The sequence below is a fragment of the Schistocerca cancellata genome, chromosome 2 (assembly GCF_023864275.1).
Source record: "Schistocerca cancellata isolate TAMUIC-IGC-003103 chromosome 2, iqSchCanc2.1, whole genome shotgun sequence".
Taxonomy (NCBI): Eukaryota; Metazoa; Arthropoda; class Insecta; order Orthoptera; family Acrididae; genus Schistocerca; species Schistocerca cancellata.
The window spans coordinates 165,191,673-165,212,093 of NC_064627.1; the positions used below are offsets into that span (position 1 = coordinate 165,191,673).

General features: G+C 42.7%; 1 protein-coding gene across 6 annotated transcripts in view; it reads right to left on the bottom strand.

Moving 5' to 3' along the window:
• Positions 1 to 20,421, bottom strand: part of LOC126161461 (proline-rich protein 2-like) — a 403,478-nt gene that overhangs the window by 292,688 nt on the left and 90,369 nt on the right. The window lies entirely within an intron of this gene.

Genomic DNA, 20,421 nt, shown 5'->3' on the forward strand with positions numbered 1-20,421 from the left:
GAAAATGAGCAAGGATTTTTGTGCCAACATAATTCACTCCTTTCTGTGCCAAAGTCAGAATAGTGAAGACCATACTTTGTTCTAGTGTTGTAACTATGCACTTCGCTACAATTTTTGAATTGGAATGGGTTAGTAATAACAAATTTCATAAGTGATTATATGTATTGCGAATATAGTGTGAATATCCCAAGTTCATTTATTAAAAGTCTGGAAGGTTTTTGGTTTTGGTTTTGGTTTTGGTTTTAGGGCGCAAAACTGCTAAGGTCATTAGCGCCCGGTCCGTGACTTAGGAAACAGTAAAAAAACCGAAAATGGAAATCAGCAGCAATGGGAACGAAAGTCATAAAATTGGAGAAACTAAAAGCAGAAGGAAGGCTTAAAAATCCTCTACAGAAAGGGGTTGGTTGTCCCACACAAAAGCTTCAAATGACTGACGTCATTTCACTGGCACTAATAAATTCGAGAACGCGATTGGCTGAGCGCGTGTCATCTGCTAAAATCGACGATATATCAGGCGACAGCTGTAGATGGGAGCGTAACGGATTAAAATAGGGGCACTCAATTAAAAGGTGTCTTACCGTCCACAGCTGAGAGCAGTGGGGAAAGAGTGGGGGAGGATCGCCACTTAAAAGATGTCGATGGCTAAAAAGACAGTGCCCTATCCGGAGTCTAGTTAAAATTACCTCCTCCCGACTACGCGTTCGGGAGGAAGAGGTCCAAGAACAGGGAAGAGCTTTCACGTCCCGCAATTTATTATGGGGAAGTGTCGACCAATGTGCGTGCCATAAAAGAACAACACGACGACATAAAACGCTCCGTAGATCGGCGACGGGAATCGATTGAATAGCTGGCCGGAGAAGAGAGACTGCAGCCTTGGCCGCAATATCGGCCGCCTCATTTCCACAGATACCAACGTGTCCCGGGAGCCAGAGGAACGCCACCGAGACGCCCCCCAAGTGGAGCAAGCGCAGACAGTCCTGAATCCGGTGGACCAGAGGGTGCACAGGGTAAAGAGCTTGGAGACTGAGGAGAGAGCTGAGAGAATCTGAGCAGATAACGTACTGTATCCGATGATGGCGGCGGATGTAGTGGACAGCGTAAAGCTCCGCAGTATAGACCGAACACTGGTCGGGAAGCCGAAAGTGATTTGGGGTGTCGCCAACAACATAGGCACTCCCTACACCTAACGATGTTTTCGAGCCATCGGTGTAAATAAATGTGGCTTCCGTCATTTGTGCACATAGAGCAGCAAATGCCCGACGATAAACAAGTGAAGGGGTATCATCCTTGGGAAATCGACAAAGGTCACGGAGCAGGCAGATCCGGGGACGGAGCCAAGGCGGTGCTGTACCCCAAGTTGTCAAGAGGGTTTAAGGAAAGCGGAAGGAAAGAGAATGGAGCAGTTGACGGAAGCGGACTCCCTGTGGTAATAGGGAGGAGGGGCGGCCTACATACCCTACATCAAGGGAGGCGTCAAAAAAAAATGTCATGGGCTGGATTAGCCGGCATGGAAGACAGATGGCTAGCATACCGACTCAGAAGGACTGCTCGCCGACTGGACAGCGGAGGTTCAGCAGCCTCAGCATAAAGGCTTTCCACAGGGCTGATGTAAAAAGCTCCAGACACTAATCGTAATCCACGGTGGTGGATAGAGTCAAGACGCGGAAGAATAGACGGCCGAGCAGAGAAGTAGACTATGCTTCCATAGTCCAATTTCGAGCGCACTAAGGCGCGATAGAGGCGGAGAAGGACCACTCGGTCCGCTCCCCAGGAGGTACCATTCAGGACACGGAGGGTGTTGAGGGATCGCAGACAGCGAGCCGAAAGATACGAAATGTGGGAGGACCAGCATAGTTTTCTGTCAAACATAAGACCCAAGAATTTAGCGACGTCTGAAAACGGAAGGTTGACAGGTCCTAGATGTAAGGAGGGCGGAAGAAACTCCTTACGTCGCCAAAAATTAACACAAACGGTATTACTGGGAGAAAAACGGAAGCCGGTTTCGATGCTCCAAGAGTGGAGGCGATCGAGACATCCTTGAAGACGTCGTTCAAGAAGGCTGGTCCGTTGAGAGCTGTAGTAGATCGCAAAATCGTCCACAAAGAGGGAGCCCGAGACATCAGGAAGGAGACAATCCATAACTGGATTTATGGCAATGGCAAGCAGTACAACACTCAGCACGGAGCCCTGGGGTACCCCGTTTTCTTGGGAGAAAGTACGGGAGAGAGTAGTGTTCACCCGCACCCTAAATGTGCGCTCTGCCATTAATTCGCGAAGAAAAAGGGGCAGCCGACCTCTAAAGCCCCAAGAGAACAGTCTGCGGAGGATGCCTGTCCTCCAACAGGTATCGTATGCTCTCTCCAGATCAAAAAATATTGCTACTGTTTGGCGTTTCCGGAGAAAATTGTTCATGATGTAAGTGGAGAGAGCAACAAGATGGTCAACTGCAGAACGATGCTTCCGAAATCCGCATTGGGCAGGTGTTAAAAGACTGCGGGATTCCAGCCACCAAGCTAAACGGTAATTCACCATACGCTCCAAAACCTTACAGACACTACTCGTGAGAGAAATGGGGTGATAGCTAGAGGGGAGATCTTTGTCCTTTCCAGGTTTCGGAATAGGAACGACGATAGCTTCCCGCCATCGTCTGGGAAAAGTACTGTCGGTCCAAATTCGATTATAAAGGCGAAGGAGGTAACGCAGACTATGGGTTGATAAATGCAGCAACATTTGGACGTGGATACCATCCGGTCCTGGGGCGGAGGAGCGAGAAGAAGAGAGTGCATGTTGGAGTTCCCGCATGGAGAAAACAGTATTGTATCTTTCGCGATTTGGAGAGGAGAAAGCAAGAGGTCGCACTTCCGCTGCACGTTTCTTCGGGAGAAACGCTGGCGGGTAATTTGAAGAGCTCGAAATCTCAGCAAAGTGCTGACCCAATGAGTTAGAAATTGCGACGGGGTCCACTAATGTATCATGCGCGACAGAGAGCCCAGAGACCGGGGAGAAACTAGGCGCGCCAGATAACCGTCGAAGCCGACTCCAAACTTCCGAGGAGGGAGTGAAGGTGTTAAATGAGCTAATAAAGAATTTCCAGCTTGCCTCCTTGCTATCGCGGATGACACGACGGCATCGCGCACGGAGCTGCTTATAGCGGATACAGTTGGCCAAAGTAGGATGGTGGCGGAAAACGCGAAGAGCACGTCGCCGCTCTCGTATTGCGTCACGGCATGCCTCGTTCCACCAAGGAACTGGGGGGCGCCGGGGCAATTCGGAGGTGCGTGGTATTGAACGTTCCACAGCTGTAAGAATAACGTCTGTAAGATGAGTGACCTCATCGTCGACGCTAGGAAAGTGACGGTCATCGAATGTCGCTAGAGACGAAAAAAGTGTCCAATCGGCTTGGGCAAACTTCCAGCGTCGCGGGCGCATATATGGCAGTTGAGGCTGCTGTCTAAGGACACATGGAAAGTGGTGTCTCGAGTGTGTATCATCAAGGGCGAACCATTCGAAGCGCCGAGCTAGCAGAACAGTACCGACCGCAGGGTCCAAATGAGATAAATTTGTCATGGAGGCAGACAAAAATGTAGGGACACCAGTGTTGAGGCAAACTAGATCCTCTTGGTGGAAGACGTCTAGCAATAGTGAGCCACGTGGACAAGGATGTGGAGATCCCCAAAGCGGGTGGTGGGCATTGAAGTCCCCAACCAGCAAATAGGGGGGGGGGGGGGTGGAAGCTGACCAAGAAGATGAAGGAGATCAGCTCGTGCCATTGGTGTGGACGATGGAATGTATACAGTACAAAGAGAGAACGTGTATCCAGAAAGGGAAAGACGGACGGCGACAGCTTGGAATTGGGTGATAATGGAGAGTATCATGAAGAAGAATCATGAGTCCTCCATGGGCTGGAGTGCCTTCAACAGAGGGGAGATCATATCGGACGGACTGAAAATGAGGGAGAACAAAGCGGTCATGGGGACGCAGCTTTGTTTCCTGAAGACAGATGACCGGCGAGTAGGATCGTAAGAGGATAGACAATTCATCCCGATTGGCTCGAATGCCGCGGATATTCCAGTGGACAATAGACATAGGGTGAACAGAAAATGGAGGAATGTGACTAAGGGTGCTGTCAACTCAACGACTGCTCAGAGCTTGCGACCGACAGCATGGAATGGCAGAAGATCCTGATCCATAGGTTGTTCAGGAGCAGCTCTCGCCACCAGCGATCGGCCGGTTGATCGGCCGCCAGCATTGCGCCTCGGCGACACAGAAGACGGCCGATGGCGATTTCCGCCAGGTGGTGCTGTAGATGGGACACGCCTTGGCGGAGAAGGAGAGGAACTGGGTTTCTTTGTAGCCTTCTATGAAGTATGGTGTTTAGATGAAGGAGGAAGCGAAGGTTGGGAAGTGGCGGTACGTAAAAACTCTTCACGAGTATGCTCTTTTTTCGAAGTCTTGGTGTCTGGCTGTCGGGCTCGAGATTTAGCAGAACCCGACGACGGGTGAGCCAGAGAGTGGGCAGGCGAAAGTGGTGAGGTTGAACGGGCGATCTTTGCGCTGGCCTATCTGACGACCGTGGCACTAAAGGTGAGGTCGCAAGTCTGCATGGCCGCCTCCTTTGTTGGCCGAGGAGAAGCAAGGACAGTGCTGTATTTTCCTGTCTGAGGCGCGGTGGGCTGTCGACTGGCGAATAATTTTCGAGCAGCAAAGGTCGACACCTTTTCCTTCACTCGGATTTCCTGGAAGAGCTTTTCGTCCTTAAAAACGGGGCAATCTCGAGAGGAAGCAGCGTGGTCACCCATACAGTTGATGCAGCGAGGGGATGGAGGTGGACAAGCACCCTCATGGGCATCCTTGCCACACGTAACACATTTTGCCGGATTGGAACAGGACTGGCTGGTGTGATTGAACCGCTGACACCGATAGCAACGCGTAGGGTTTGGGACGTAAGGGCGAACGGAAATTATCTCATAGCCTGCTTTGATTTTCGATGGGAGTTGAACTTTGTCAAATGTCAAGAAGACAGTGCGGGTTGGAATGATGTTTGTGTCAACCCTTTTCATAACTCTATGTACAGCCGTTACGCCCTGGTCAGATAAGTAGTGCTGAATTTCTTCGTCAGACAATCCATCGAGGGAGCGTGTATAAACGACTCCACGCGAGGAATTTAAAGTACGGTGCGGTTCCACCCAGACAGGGAAGGTGTGTAGTAGTGAAGTATGAAGCAATTTTTGTGCCTGGAGGGCACTGACTGTTTCTAACAACAGGGTGCCATTCTGTAATCTGGAACAAGACTTTACAGGACCTGCAATTGCGTCGACACCTTTCTGAATAATGAAAGGGTTGACCGTGGAGAAGTCGTGACCTTCGTCAGACCGAGAAACAACAAGGAACTGTGGCAACGATGGAAGAACTGTATGTGGCTGAGACTCAGTGAACTTACGCTTGTGAGCAGACATAGTGGAAGGTGAGGAAACCATTGCGGAAGAATCCCCCATGATTACCGGCGTCTCCGATGGCGCGCTCCTCCCTTGTGGGGGCCCTCTCTGAGGGCACTCCCGCCTTAGGTGATTGTTCACACCTCAGGTCACACCTCCCGACAAACGGACGGAGGGACCAATCGGCACTTTCGGAAGGTATCAGCTCGGGTAATCACCCCTCCCTGGGCCTGGCCGTTACCAGGGGGGACGTACGTGTCCTACCTGTCTACCCGGGGCGGGGAATTACGTGTTACCCCGTCACCGGCTACGCATGGAAGTGCGTGGGTCAGCCTTCAGACACGCACAGGGAGGAAGAAAGAGAAAGGGAAAGGAAAGAAGAGAGGTCCCAAACGCCGCAGCGGAGAAAAGGGCAAGGAGAAGAGGGAAGAAAAAGAGAAGGACAGAGGAAGGACGAAGACTTGCAAGTGTAGAAAGCAAGGAATTTGTAACAGTTTCGAGCGTCCATCTCCGGACGTAGGCACAAACCAGACTCCCAGAGGGGGAGAAAGGGAAGGAAAGAGCCAGAGGTGAGGTGGGGGGGCGAAGATGGGGACGGGGAAGGATGCGGAAAGGGAAGGTATGCAGCCCGGAAAGGAAGGAGGGCCACATTAGCTCGGAGTCCCGTGCTCGCTACGCACATATCCACAAAAGAGTTGTGGACCCCCTGGGGGGGTCTGGAAGGTGATCTTGGGTTGGCTCGAGGTATTATCCTGATTACACGCTTTTGTGGAATGAATACTTCTTTTCTTAAAGATGAATTACCCTAAAATATGATGCCATATGAAAGCAATGAACAAAAATAGCCATGTTTTATCATAAAAATCATCAAATTTGCAATAACCCTAAGAGTGTAAGTAGCTGAACCTAATGGTTTCACCAGATTATCAGTGTGTTTCTTCCAACTGAATTTCTCATCGAAGCACACACCCAGAAATTTTGAATATTCTGCCTTAGCAGAAGACTTTTGCTCAAATTCTATATGTATCAATGGTGTTACGCCAATTACTGTATGGAACTGTATATATTGTGTTTTTTCAAAATTTAGTGAAGGTCCATTTGCAGAAAACCAACTAATAATTTTCTGAAAGACAATATTTACAATTTCCTCAGCTGATATTTGTTAACAGGCGTTGTTACATTCAGAAAAGTGTATGTTTGCACAAAAAATATACTTTCCAAGTATTATTATAATCTGTTTATTGGCTAATAATATGAGTGCCTGATTACCAACCCATTCCATGAAAACCGCACATCATAGCGTTTTCCATATGTGCAATATTTGCGGTGCAAGGTTTAGGTGATTTGCCCTGTAGATCGATTGAGTTATATAATCTACTGGGTTGACACCTTATCTTCGAAGTTATGTAAGTTATCTTGGCAATTTGTTCATAAATTCCTAGGACAATATCATGAACGTCTTATTACAGCTCAAAAACTTTTTATGGCGCAAAGTAATAATACTAGCACATCCTTAAATCTTAATTTTGGGATATTCTGAAATATTATCTTTTACTCGTAACGTAATAGCTATATACTGTGATAACGTGGGCTGGGGATAGAAGAATGAAAGGGGAAGCCATCTGGTAGAAGTTTGATCTGAGCATAATTAAATCACTGTAAGTGTTTGGTTAAAAAATCATACAATAATGTTGTATACTCGTGGTGGGACCTAGAAACACTGTAAAGTTCCGGATGGTGTACACAGAGTGATTCCGTGGTGATGTTACAAGGGGACTCTGCTCCAAAACGACCAAGTCGAAAGTTATAGGCGAAAATTCTTGTGATATCTCTGACAGTGGAATACATGTACGATTATTACATGGACCAACACAAGAAACAATATCCACCAATGATGGGCTACCATAAGAGATATTTCTATAGGCACTTGCTCGGTGGAAGAGATGTGTTTCATAGTAGCGAAGATGAACAAGTGCTCATATCTCTTAAGGTATGCACTATAGAGCCCATGTTTACAGGACTTTTTTCCTTATTTTGGTCCACGCTAACAAATCTAAAGGCAGTGTTCCACTGTCGAAGGTATCAGAACAATATTCGCTTACCAGTCTACTAGGTCGTTTCTAGACTAGGGTCCCTTACGCCAAATTGATATGGTTACCCTTCTCCATCATTCCAGAAAGTTGGTAAAACCATCAGAAAATCACGCTGTACAATATTACCGGTGATTTAGAAACTATATTTTAAACTCCAAAACATTTCCTGAGACATGTGTAAAGTCTCAACGTAACTCATTTGTTATGTATTCAATGAAAAATTAAGAAATTGCAGAAATGAAGTAAATTAAAGAGACGGAATGTGGATAAAGTGAAAGAAACATAACTTGTCGAGAGTTTCAAATGAAGCATTAGGCAACAATTGATTGAAATAGATGAAAGGATTACACTAGAAGAGAAATGCGTGGCTTTGTAGGGTGAAATAGTAGAGGGAACAGAGGATGAAATAAGCAAAAGTTAAGGCCCAGTCGAAGTGCTTGAATAACACACGAGATACTTCATTTAACTGGCAAAATGAGGAATTACAAAAATGAAAAAAATGAATCAGATAAAAGGGGATACGGACGTCTGAAAAACAGATTGAAATGAAGTGCAAAATGGCTATGCAGCAATGGATAGAGCTGTCGCCTATAGGAAAATTAAAACGGACTCAGGCAGAAAAGACGAGCTGTTGCATGGAAATTAAGAGCTCAGATGGCAAGCCAGTACCAAGCAATGAAGGTAACACTAAATGTTGGAAGCAGTATGTAGAAGGAACATGAAAGGCAAATGAATTTGAAGACAATGTGGTAGGAAGGGAAAGACGTAAAACAGGAGGTGTGATACTGTGACAATAATTGTCAGAACATTGAAACATCTACGTCGAAACAAAACTCCTGGAGTAGACGACATTCTCTCAGAATTACTAGGATCCTTTGGAGAACCAAACATTACTTAACTATGCTGCCATCTTATCCGCACTAAATATGAGACAATGGCAATACCTTCGTACTTCAAGATGACATCAATATCTCCAATTCAAAAAAGACAAGTGCTGATAGTTGCGAATATTACTGAACTATCAATTTCGTAAGCCATGGCTGCTAGATATTGATACGAATTATGTACACAAAAATAGAAGACCTGATGAAACTCGACCTTGGGGAAATCAGTTTGGGTTCTGGAGAAATGTAACAACACGCGAGTAAAACCTGACTCTAAGACTGTAGATTTGGAGAAAGTTTCTCACGTTGTTGACTGGAATATACTCTTTGAAATTCCGATGGTAGCAGGGATAAATGCAAGGAGCGAAAGGTTATTCACAACTTGTACAAAAAACATATAGATTTTATAACAGTAACAGAAAATAAAAAGGAAACAGCAGCGATCTTCTATCCCCACCCCACGTTACCACTGTATATGACTATTACTTGAGCTATTGAGCAATTTGTAAAGGGAATCAAGAAGAAATCTGGATTTTAAGTTCACGGAGATTCAATCAAAATTCTTAGGTTTACCGATGGTATTGTAATTGTCTCAACTATGGCAGAGGACTTATATGATCAGCTGACCAAAAAAGAAAAAAGTCTCGATAGGATTTTATGAGATAAATTCAGCAAACATAAAAGAGGGTAATCGAATTTAGTAGAATGAAAATCAATAGATGCTGGGCAGGGAGTTAAATTAGGAAGTGAAACACTAAAAACAGTAGATGAGTTTTATTATATGAGTAGTAAAATAAATAGAGATGGTATGAAATTCAAACTGGTGGTAGTAAGAAATACATTTCTGATAAAGAGGAATTTGTTAACATCGAATGTAAATGTAATTGGCAGAAAGACTTTTCTAGGTGTTTGTGTGAAGTGTAACACTGTAAAGAAGAGAAATGTGCATCGTAAACAGCTCAAACAAGAGGAGAGTAGATGAGTTTGAAAATAGGTGCTACAGAACAATGCTACGTCTAGATGTACACATCGAATAAATAATGAGAAAGTGCTGAATAAAACCGAAAAAAAGATATTTTTTCATAACTTGACTAAAAGGTGGTATCAGATGATAGAACACATCCTGGTGTATCAATGAATGTTCTAAATGGTACTGGATGAAACAGCAGGGTAAAAATTGTAGAGTGAGACCACACGCATTTCTGCCAGGGATTATGTGGCCATTATAGATGAGAAGGTCCATCTCATGGTACAATGTTCGTTTCCCAACGGTGATGCTGCTGCTGTGTTCCAGCATGACAGGATCCCAGTTCATTCAGCTCGCCTCGTCCAGGATCGCCAGAGTTCATACAACGAAGCACCAAATAAACTGGGCATGCGTATTCAACACTGGAACTACACTGAAGCACCAAAAAAACTGGGCACATGTATTCAAATACAGAGATATGGAAACAGGCAGAATATGGCGCTGCGGTCGGCAACGCCTATGTAAGACAAGTGTCTGACGCATTTGTTAGATCGGTTACTGCTGCTACAGTGGCAGGTTGTCAAGATTTAAGTGAGTTTGATGAGTTTGACCATGGTGTTATAGTCGACGCACCAGCAATGGGGCATAGAGACGAAGTGGGGATTTTCCTGTAAAACCATTTCACGAGTGTATGGTGAATATCAGGAAGCTGGTAAAACATCAGATCTCCGATATCGTTGTGGCCGGAAAAAGATCCTGCAAGAACGACGACCGAAGAGAATCGTTCACCGTGACAGAAGTCCTACCCTACCGCAAATTGCTGGAGATTTCAACAAGGGTCAGCGTACGGACCATTCCTCGAAACATCGTCGACATGGGCTTTCGAAGCCAAAGAGCCACTCGTGTACCTTTGATGGCTGCACGACAGAAAGCATTACGCCTCGCCTAGACACGTCAGCACCAACACTGGACTGTTGGTGACTGGAAAAATGTTACCTCGTCGGACGAGTCTCGTTTAAAATGTTATCGAACGGATGGACGTGTAGGGGGATGGAATCCATGGACCCTCCATGTCAGCAGGGGACTGTTTAAGCTGGTGGAGGCTCTGTAATGGTGTGGGGCGTGTGCAGTTGGAGTGAGATGGGACTCTTGATACGTCTAGATATGAATCTGACAGGTGACACGTACGTACGCATCCTGTCTGATCACCTGCATGACAATGCGACACCCCACATGCCCAGAATTGCTACAGAGTGCCCCTAGGAACACTCTTCTGAGTTTAAACACTCGAGACGTGAACATTATTGACTATATCTGGGATGCCTTGCAATGTGCTGTTCAGAAGACGTCTCCATTCCTCGTATTCTTACGGATATATGGAGAGCACTGCAGGATTCATGGCATCAGTTCCATCCACCAGTACTTCAGACTTATAGCAATGATGCTCATCTCAAGCTCTAAAGAAGACTCGTTTATTTAGTATAGATAAATAAAAATATAAGTGTACACGAAGACACGGTCTTCATACAAATGTAGAGTGGCCAGGGGTAACATTGCATTACCTACGCGGCTCACAAAGAACAAAGGTTGTTGTTGTTGATGTTTGTTGTTGTAGTCTTCAGTCGGCTGGTCTATCCTGCGCAAGGCTCTTCATGTCTGCGTAACTACTGGAACATGCAAGACATGCATCTATGTGTACTTGGTTTCTGCTGGGTGTTTCCGTAAATGCGTGCAAAAGTGTAACAGGAAAGAGACAATGCTCCACTGAGCAATTTCAAACAGGAAACCTGGGGTCGGACAAACCAGCTTAAGGAGATATGGAGGTAAACTTGTCTACCGCTTCGTCTAACATTAGTGTTTTCCAGCTTATTTACAACTAACATGCGTTCAACTTTGCACGTATTGTGCTGTTTGTTTACATGCACATTCTTTATGTCCTGCGAGGAAAAAAGGAGGACGGGCCTGATTATCAGGAAGTTATGATGCGGGTTTTGTTTAATATGCTTGTCCACAAGCCGGCTCTGTTGTATCGTATTTGCCTTGTCCCATGACGGAACGTTCTATGAATCAACGAAAGACCCAGTCGTTACTCAGTGTTATTCATAGACGTACACTACAATAGGATGGAGCAGTACTGATACAGTATTTCCTGGTCACTGGATTGGAAGTGGATGTGATATTCTATGGCCTACGAGTTCACCAGGCAGAATCCCCCTGATTATTTACTATGGCGATATTTATAGTCACTTGCGTATGAGAGCCCAGTGGATACGGAGATGGAATTAGTTACCAGAATTGTAGTTGCCTGTGATGTGATTCGAAACACACCAGGGATATTTTTCAGGGTGCGTCAGAATCTTCTTCAGCGATGCCACGGTTGCATTGATGTTGATGGCCGTCAGTTTCAGCTCATCTTGTAAGATACTGTACAGAAGGTACGTTCATTGTGTCAGTGATGGTATTTTCAGTTAACTAATGTCAATAAAAAGTACACAGTAATGTGATTTTATTTCTATTATCTCCTTAAGCTAGCTTCTCCGATCCCAGGTTCACTACCTCAAATTTTTCAGTGGAGCATCCTCTATGCCCTGTTAAATTTTTGTACGCTCTTACATATATTCAAACCTTGATCTACCTCTACAATATTCAGCACACACTTCCCTCTATTTACAAACCAACGATTCACTAATTCCCCAGGATGTGTCCCGTCGGCCTATTCCTTCTTTTAGTCTTTTAGTCGCGGTGCGCCATAACATTATTTTGTCGTTTGTTTGATTCAAAATCTCTTCATTCGTCATTCGATCTATTCATCTAATATTAAAGATTTTTCTGTAGCCCCACCGTACTGCAATAGCCTTGCAAACAGAACTACAGACCATCAAACATATCGCTTCCAGCAATACCTTATAGCTCTGCCCTGATTGATAATGTACTACGAAAAAGAAAAATATAGTCAAAATTACGCCACATTTGTACGCTGGCCAAAATCAGTCACTCAGTAATTACAAAGCCAGATGCAAAATCCCATATACGAGTATTGGCAACATTTTAGTCAACGCCGCAGAAAAGGTAAAGTCTCGTAACTACAGACCTGCATTTTATGATACCAAAAGCGTATCAAAAATTTTTATCCGGTAGTAAAGGCAAATTGCAACCCTTGACACAGAGTGGTGTACATAAAATCACTTGCAAGCAATATAAAAAGTGTATATTGGTCAGTCAATCAGATCTTACCAAATCAGGCTACATGAACATGACAGGAGCTGGATATTAAAGAAGCAGAGTCTATCTTTCCTCACCATTTGATGAGAAAACTACTGATGTTATGTAGAATGTGAAGTTTTATAGGCTGTCAAAAAAGCAGAAAGATAACCATATTGGAAGTACTGGAAATCAACAAACACATGACTCAGAATGTCAGCCTAATATTAAATGATCAGATCAATTTCCGTTTTCCTCTTTCTAGATTAAAACTGTAAATCATCTTATTTCTCACGAGTCTTTAAATTTGTCTCCACATAAAAACATTGTTTACCGCGTTTTTCAGTTAATGTAATTATTTCTATGTAACAAAAAATGTAATGTTTTGCTATGTAAATACTCTTTCATTTTCGTATCATCTGTACAAATAACATCTCTGTAAGTCGCACATCATGTTTATCTCTGTTTGCGACATACAGTTGTCACCTGAAGATGACCTGAGAAGCTGAAAGACCGTTCGTGTCCAAATAGCCCGCATCTCGTGGTCGTGCGGTAGCGTTCTCGCTTCCCACGCCCGGGTTCCCGGGTTCGATTCCCGGCGGGGTCAGGGATTTTCTCTGCCTCGTGATGGCTGGGTGTTGTGTTCTGTCCTTAGGTTAGTTAGGTTTAAGTAGTTCTAAGTTCTAGGGGACTTATGACCACAGCAGTTGAGTCCCATAGTGCTCAGAGCCATTTGAACCATTTTTTTGTCCAAATAAATATAATTTTGCTGGACAGTAGGAAGTGTTTTCCTTCTTAATATTATTATCATGTTGTGCCAAGCACTGACGGAAAATTCAGTTAGTTTTATATTCCTTCTTCCCTGAACCGTTTAGAGTCTTCGTTTCACTTCCATACAAGGGTACAACTCTATACAAATACTTCAGAAAAGACTTGGTAATAAAAACGAATTTCCCTTTTACAGAAAGGTTTCTACTTCGGACATTGTAAGCCATTTTGTTGCCAAAATATAAAAACTCATCTACTCCTTTAATGTTCAATTTTCTGATCTAATACCATCACTGCTGCCTACATTCCATTACCCTTGTTTTATTAATATTATTGTTTTAATATTCATCTTACAAGCTCTTTTCAAGACACTAGCCATTCCTGTCAACTGTTCTTCCAGGTCCGATGTAGATTGTTCACTGTAGGCTACAGACTGAATAACGCAAGAATAGGGTACGACTGTGTCTCACTGATATCTCGACTATTACTTCCCTTTTCATGTCTTTCAACTTCTGTGATGATAGTCTGCTCTCTGTACAAGTTGTAGATAACCTTTCACTAACTTAGTATTATCCCTGCTCTTTCTGGAAATTCAAATAATGTATTCCATCAACAATATCAGAAGTGTTGCTTGGTCAGCTGCTCCCATCCATGCAGCAGTAGTTCAGAGCACACCGTTTCGTCTGTGAGTTCGCGTTTTAATTACAGCATATTTTACAATTCCTCCAACTTTTGTATGGCTAGGGTCTGTGACTACTGGGTTCAGACGCGAGATGAGGTGATGACACTTCCATTGCAGCTCCAGGCTATGCTGCCTTTGGTCCCACAGCTTGAGACTGTTGCTGATGAGCATCGATGTGGAGGGCTGGACTTGATAATACATGGTGCCTCCAGCACATTCCTCAGGTCCCCCAGTCGGTCCAATACTCTGACGCCCCGAGTAATGCCCACATTGGGGATGAACCCTCACCTGTGTTTGAGTGGTGGGTCGTTTCAATGTGTGGCAGGCAGTGAAAGATTTTTCTATCAAAGGACCTCCACAGTTCGTCTGACGAGCAGGTTTTTGGCACTATCTGTGGATGGCAGAGGCCCTTTGACCGATGTAGTCGCTCGCTCTGAACCAGATGAAGTCTCTTGGGCCACAAGATGGGCATTCAGTGAGCGTAGGTGTACTGTAGTTGTGAGTTCCGATCTCAACCGCATAATGGGGCCCCTTAGGAACATGGCTTACGAAGGAAGGGAAGTGTGCACTCTGTGTGAACATCAGGAGAGGTCATTCCGGACGTATGATGATGTGTGTTGCTTTAGATCAGAAGAGATGTTCTCAGGTTTCGAATAGCTAGGTGAAGTGGTAACGACTGCCAGTCTTGCTTGCAAGTTAAGGCAGAGCTCGCCATCTGCAGCATCGTGGACAGGACTGACTGTCTTTGGTACAGAGCCGAGTGGAGGACTTGAACCAGAAAATCAGTTTTCAGGATTGCGCCATAGGGTGGTGTGGCTTCGGGTTCGTACACGCAGGAGGCTGCTACACGGTTAGTCAGGGCTTTATGGAATGAACTGGGCCGTTTTTTAGGTTAGAGGATCTTAGGAAAGTGCAGAAAGGGCTTCAGTTTCATAGGAGTGTAGCAAAACACAGGAAGAGGGTAGGTATAGCAACAATCAATATTTTGGTTATTAATTGTCATAACTGCGTTGCAAAGAACCAGAGCTGCAAACGGTAGTAAAAGCCACTGAAGCTTAAAGCGTCATAAGTACCGAAAGTTGACTAAGCCGGAGTCAGTCTCAATTTTTGCAAAGGACCTAACATATTTAGAAAAGAAAGATTAAACAGAAATTGTGGCCGCGTTTTTGTTGCTGGTTATAGGTAGTTTATCTTGTAGCGAAATTGATGTGGATGGTCCCTGTGAATTAGTATGGATAGAGATTACAAGTGACATTCGAAATAAATTAATAATTGGTTCCTCGTACCTACCCCCGCGTTAGATGATACAGTCGCTGGAGAGTTCAAAGAAAACTTGAGTCTCATCACAAGTAGGTACCCCACTCATACAATTGTAGTCGGCGGTGACTTCAATCTACCCCCAATTTGTTGGCGAAGATACGTATTTAAAGACGGTAATAGGTTTCAAGCATCGTCAGAAATTGTACTAAATGCTTTCTCCGAAAATTCTTTTGAGGAGTTAGTTTAGGAGCCCACTCCAAGTGTAAACGGTTGAGAAAATATATTTTTCTTAGCAACAAGTAATTCTGGGGAAATACGCAGCGTCATGATGGTTATACAGTGGCATTAGTGACCACAGGATCGTTGTAGACACTTAATGACACAAAGAGATGAGAAACGTGCTGGTTTTGAGGTGGACTGTATTAGACTTCTTAGCAACAAGTAATTCTGAGCAAATTGGCAAATTCATGATGGTTACAGTGGCGTTAGTGACCACAAGATCGTTGTAGAGACTTTATCACACTAACCGACTTAAGAGATGAGAAATGTGCTGATTTTGAGATGGATTGTGTCCATCAGCTGTGTTGACGCCGCTTTACGGTGTGACGAGCTCCGGGCTATGAGCTCTTGATAATTACCGTATTTGCGGAAGCGAAAGGAAGTGAATGCGAGAGTAAACTCTGTGTTGACGATACTACTCTTTGCTGATATAGCACCCTTGACAATGGGTTAATAATACTTTTTACTGTGGCTTGAGATACTGGAATAGGGGCCGGGGCGGATCTAATTGTACTGCTGCACTGTCGTCATTACGAACTTGGTTAGAGAATTAAGTTAGTTTAAACGCTGAGGCGTAATATCTTGTTAACAGAAATACGAAAGTGCTTGTTTTATTAAAGAGAACTAGCGTATAAATAAACAGTTATTCAAAGGCGAGCAGTTTTATCATTTTACCAACCAGCTGATGCTGTCTTTTATATTTTTTTTATTTTTTATTTTTTTTTTATTTTATTTTTTTTTTTTTTTTTGGTCATCAGTCTACTGACTGGTATGATGCGGCCCGCCACGAATTCCTTTCCTGTGCTAACCTCTTCATCTCAGAGTAGCACTTGCAACCTACATCCTCAATTATTTGCTTGACGTATTCCAATCTCTGTCTTCCTCTACAGTTTTTGCCCTCTACAGCTCCCTCTAGTACCATGGAAATCATTCCCTCATGTCTTAGCAGATGTCCTATCATCCTGTCCCTTCTCCTTATCAGTGTTTTTAAACATATTCCTTTCCTCTCCGATTCTGCGTAGAACCTCCTCATTCCTTACCTTATCAGTCCACCTAATTTTCAACATTCGTCTATAGCACCACATCTCAAATGCTTCGATTCTCTTCTGTTCCGGTTTTCCCACAGTCCATGTTTCACTACCATACAATGCTGTACTCCAGACGTACACCCTCAGAAATTTCTTCCTCAAATTAAGGCCGGTGTTTGATATTAGTAGACTTCTCTTGGCCAGAAATGCCTTTTTTGCCATAGCGAGTCTGCTTTTGATGTCCTCCTTGCTCCGTCCGTCATTGGTTATTTTACCGTATAGTAAAACCATCAAGAGATCGAAACCAATTACAAAAGTAGCTGAATAGGGCGAAAAGTTGCAACTATCTCTCAGTAAAGAAAAGTGTGAGGTCATCCACATGAGTACAAAATGAAATTCTTTAAATTTCGGCTACATGATTAATCACACAAAATTAGACTTCATACGTAGGAATTACAATTACAAACAACGGTAAACTGGGACGATCAGATAGGTAATGTTGTGGGGAAGTCAAACCAAAGACTACGTTTTATTGACAGAAAACTTGCAACAGGCCTATTAAGGACACGCCCTACGCTGTGCTTGTTCGTCCTCTGTTGGTGGTATTGCTGTGCTGTATGGAATCCTTACCAGACAGATAAGGTCAAAGAAGGACAGCTTTTTTTCTATTATCGCAAAATAGGGGAAAGATTTTGACGGATATGATCAAAGCGTTGGACGGTCGTTAAGATAAAAGTGTTTTTCGTTGTGGTGAGATCTTATAACGAAATTACAACCACCAGTTTTCTCCTCTGAGTGTGAAACCATTTTATTATCGCAAACCAACATAAAGAGAAATGATCATCATGATGGAATAAGAGAAATCAGAGCTCGTACAGAAAGATGTGAGTATTCATTTTTCCTACACGCTGTTAAAGAGTGGAACGATAGAGAAATATTATGACGGTGGTTCGAAGAATCCTTTGCGAGGCACTTAGCGCGAATTACAGAGTAGACACATAGATGTAAATGTTTTCTGAATCTACAATATTACAAACTTATATTTCCTTTCCATAGACTGTCTGTTGAGATTTTATAACAAAGAAAATGATTAGTTGTGATCTGATTTCAATGAATCAACGGCAAAACTTTTGTTTAGTCTCCAGAGCTTTTTCCGATGTCTCACCCTTCCTTTTCCTCCGTAACGAAAGGTCACGTCTGTGATGAGATGCTCGTTCACTGCTACTGAGATGAATGTTGTATTTTTTTCTTTAATTTGTACAAACGCAATAACTTAATTCAAAGTGCGAAAACATTTTCTCACTGATATGCCACAATCAATTATTCCTTGACAGTCCAAGCTATCTCATTTCTCCTTTGTTGGACCTCATAAAACCTGCGGACTTTTCAGTGTGTGGTCAGATTTTGCACGAAACATCTGATAAACATGATTTGGTAGTATTATTGTAGCTTACTACTGACTAAGTACTCCGAGTACATATCCCAAAGTACAACATTGTACAATTTTGATTGTGTGTAAATTTATGGGTTATGGGTCCATATGCTGGTTTGTGTAGTACCAGCTACTCCCTATTTGTGTGCAATAAACTAATGACATTTTCCTGATTATATTATGATTTATTGATGCCTTTCACTAACTGTTACACAATTTCGATAATATCTTCGAAGTCGCCATCATTAAAGGGTCCTGGACTTACGTAATAATGAAAATGCAGTTTTTTTGCTTCTTGTGAACTGAAATAGAAGACACTTTCTTTTCAAAATAATTTACGTAGTCACGTGGGACAGTTTGAGATGGCGAGTCTCAAGACTAACATAATACCTTTGTTGTTGCCTTAGTATTGTATCTTTAGTACACAGCACTTATGACATGCCTGAAAATTGCTTTTGTATGTACATCAAGCCTACATGGAAGTAATCAGTAACAAAATAACCACAGTTTTTTTGTATAAATGTGGACAACACTCCTAGCTCTAATGTGTACAAGATAACATCAACTACGATGTGCTCTGTAAAAAAGTTTCAAGCATATGAAGACCAGAAATCTTGTCCAAATTACGTTGCTCACTCTCTGAATTTGATTCCGTGTAATCCCATGGAGACACTTATTTAGTAACTCAGAGTCAGACCAGTCTCTGAAAGTTTATTTTATAATGCGCATGACAATATTTGATAGATAGTAATTATGCACAAATACATTGCTTTGGTTCTTGGTACCTATTCTATTTGAATCAAGTGTCTGGTAAATTTAAACATAATCCATATAACGGTTAAAGTTTTGTAGACAGAACACATTACACGCTGTGGAGTATACCATTCTTCTGTCATATGCACCAAGGCGAATATTATTAGGTGTCATGTTCTCTCGAAATTACGTATTCAGTAATACGTCATTCAAAAACAAGGAGAGAATGAGGAGCGATGGGAGGAAACGAAATGTTTGCACAAACAAGATAGACAAAGCGCGGAACCTGCTTAAAGAATTCATAAACTGTTGTTAATATTTCAAACATCATTTCCCAGAAATATTCTCTTTCGATATATAACGAACATTTTCAAGTCAACTACTAGCGATAATGACCTACAATTAGCGGTATTTGTACTGCCTATCAATTGGCACATTTTATCATTGTTTTCATTTTTCTAGTTTTAAAAAAGTAGCATCTGTAGAATAATTATGATTGTGTTGACTTTATTTTGAGAACAGGCGTCAAAGAAACCCATCGTCTCTCTATACAAGATTATCTTTACAGGCCATGCAGCACAATAGAAAACGTTCCATTAATTTAAAATGGCTGGTATAGCAGTGTTTGAGTCTCCTGAAAGAGCGCAGTATAATAACGTGTCGTTTGTGCGAAGCCATGGTCCCCTTCATGTTACGTTAAAGTATGCTATGCGAGAAAAAATAAGCCTTTAAATATGTGCACATACGTTAGTTTATCTAGTGCTAAATCTTTCCCCTACATATAAATGTACAGTAGTTCAGTCTCATAGGCATCTCGCAAGCCTAGTTCGGAAATTTTTGGAATACCAACCTTGAATAATTTGAAACGTCATGGTTGAAGAATTTCTTACTGAAGTTTAATCACCAGTCACACAGTACTTCTTAAGACTTTAAAAAAAATTTCAGTCTACTCAATTTCATATGGTTGGCTGTGTATTACCCAGAGCTGCATGATGCTTAGAGAACCTTAAAGAATATTTCCACTGTAAAGAAGATGCACCTGCTCGTTATTTCCTTAATGACTCGCAATTCATTTTCTTTCCTATTTAATATTTTACATTTAATGTTGTAGTATTCACATAGCGATTCTGCTTCAAACTGAACGGAATGGTCACATCGGTATTATTAAGTTTATTGAGTTCTATTTTAATTGGTGATGGTATCCTAAAAAAATACTAAAGACAGTCATCCACTCATATTGATTACTATTTATCTCTTGATAAATGAAGCTTAATTTTTCATTAGCGAGATGTTCCTCGTAAATGGTTGCACCGCGTATGAGTAGTCAAAAAGAGGTACGTACCCATCCATTGTCATTGCTACTGCTGGTGTTACACTGAGCTGCTGTTAATATTCGTTCTGGAAGATATGCTAGGATCTACGAAACATATAGTCCAGATCCCAGACAAATATTTTCATTTGAAGGCAACATATTAATTAAATGATAGAAGACCCATGAAATTTAAGACTGACAATATCAAACTAATTATATATGTGTACTAATTCTAATACATAAAAAGAGGTAAAAACATGTAACAGAAGGAGGAGAAAATAGGTGTCAAAGAAATCATCTTAGATCACAAGTTGTATTACAGAATAT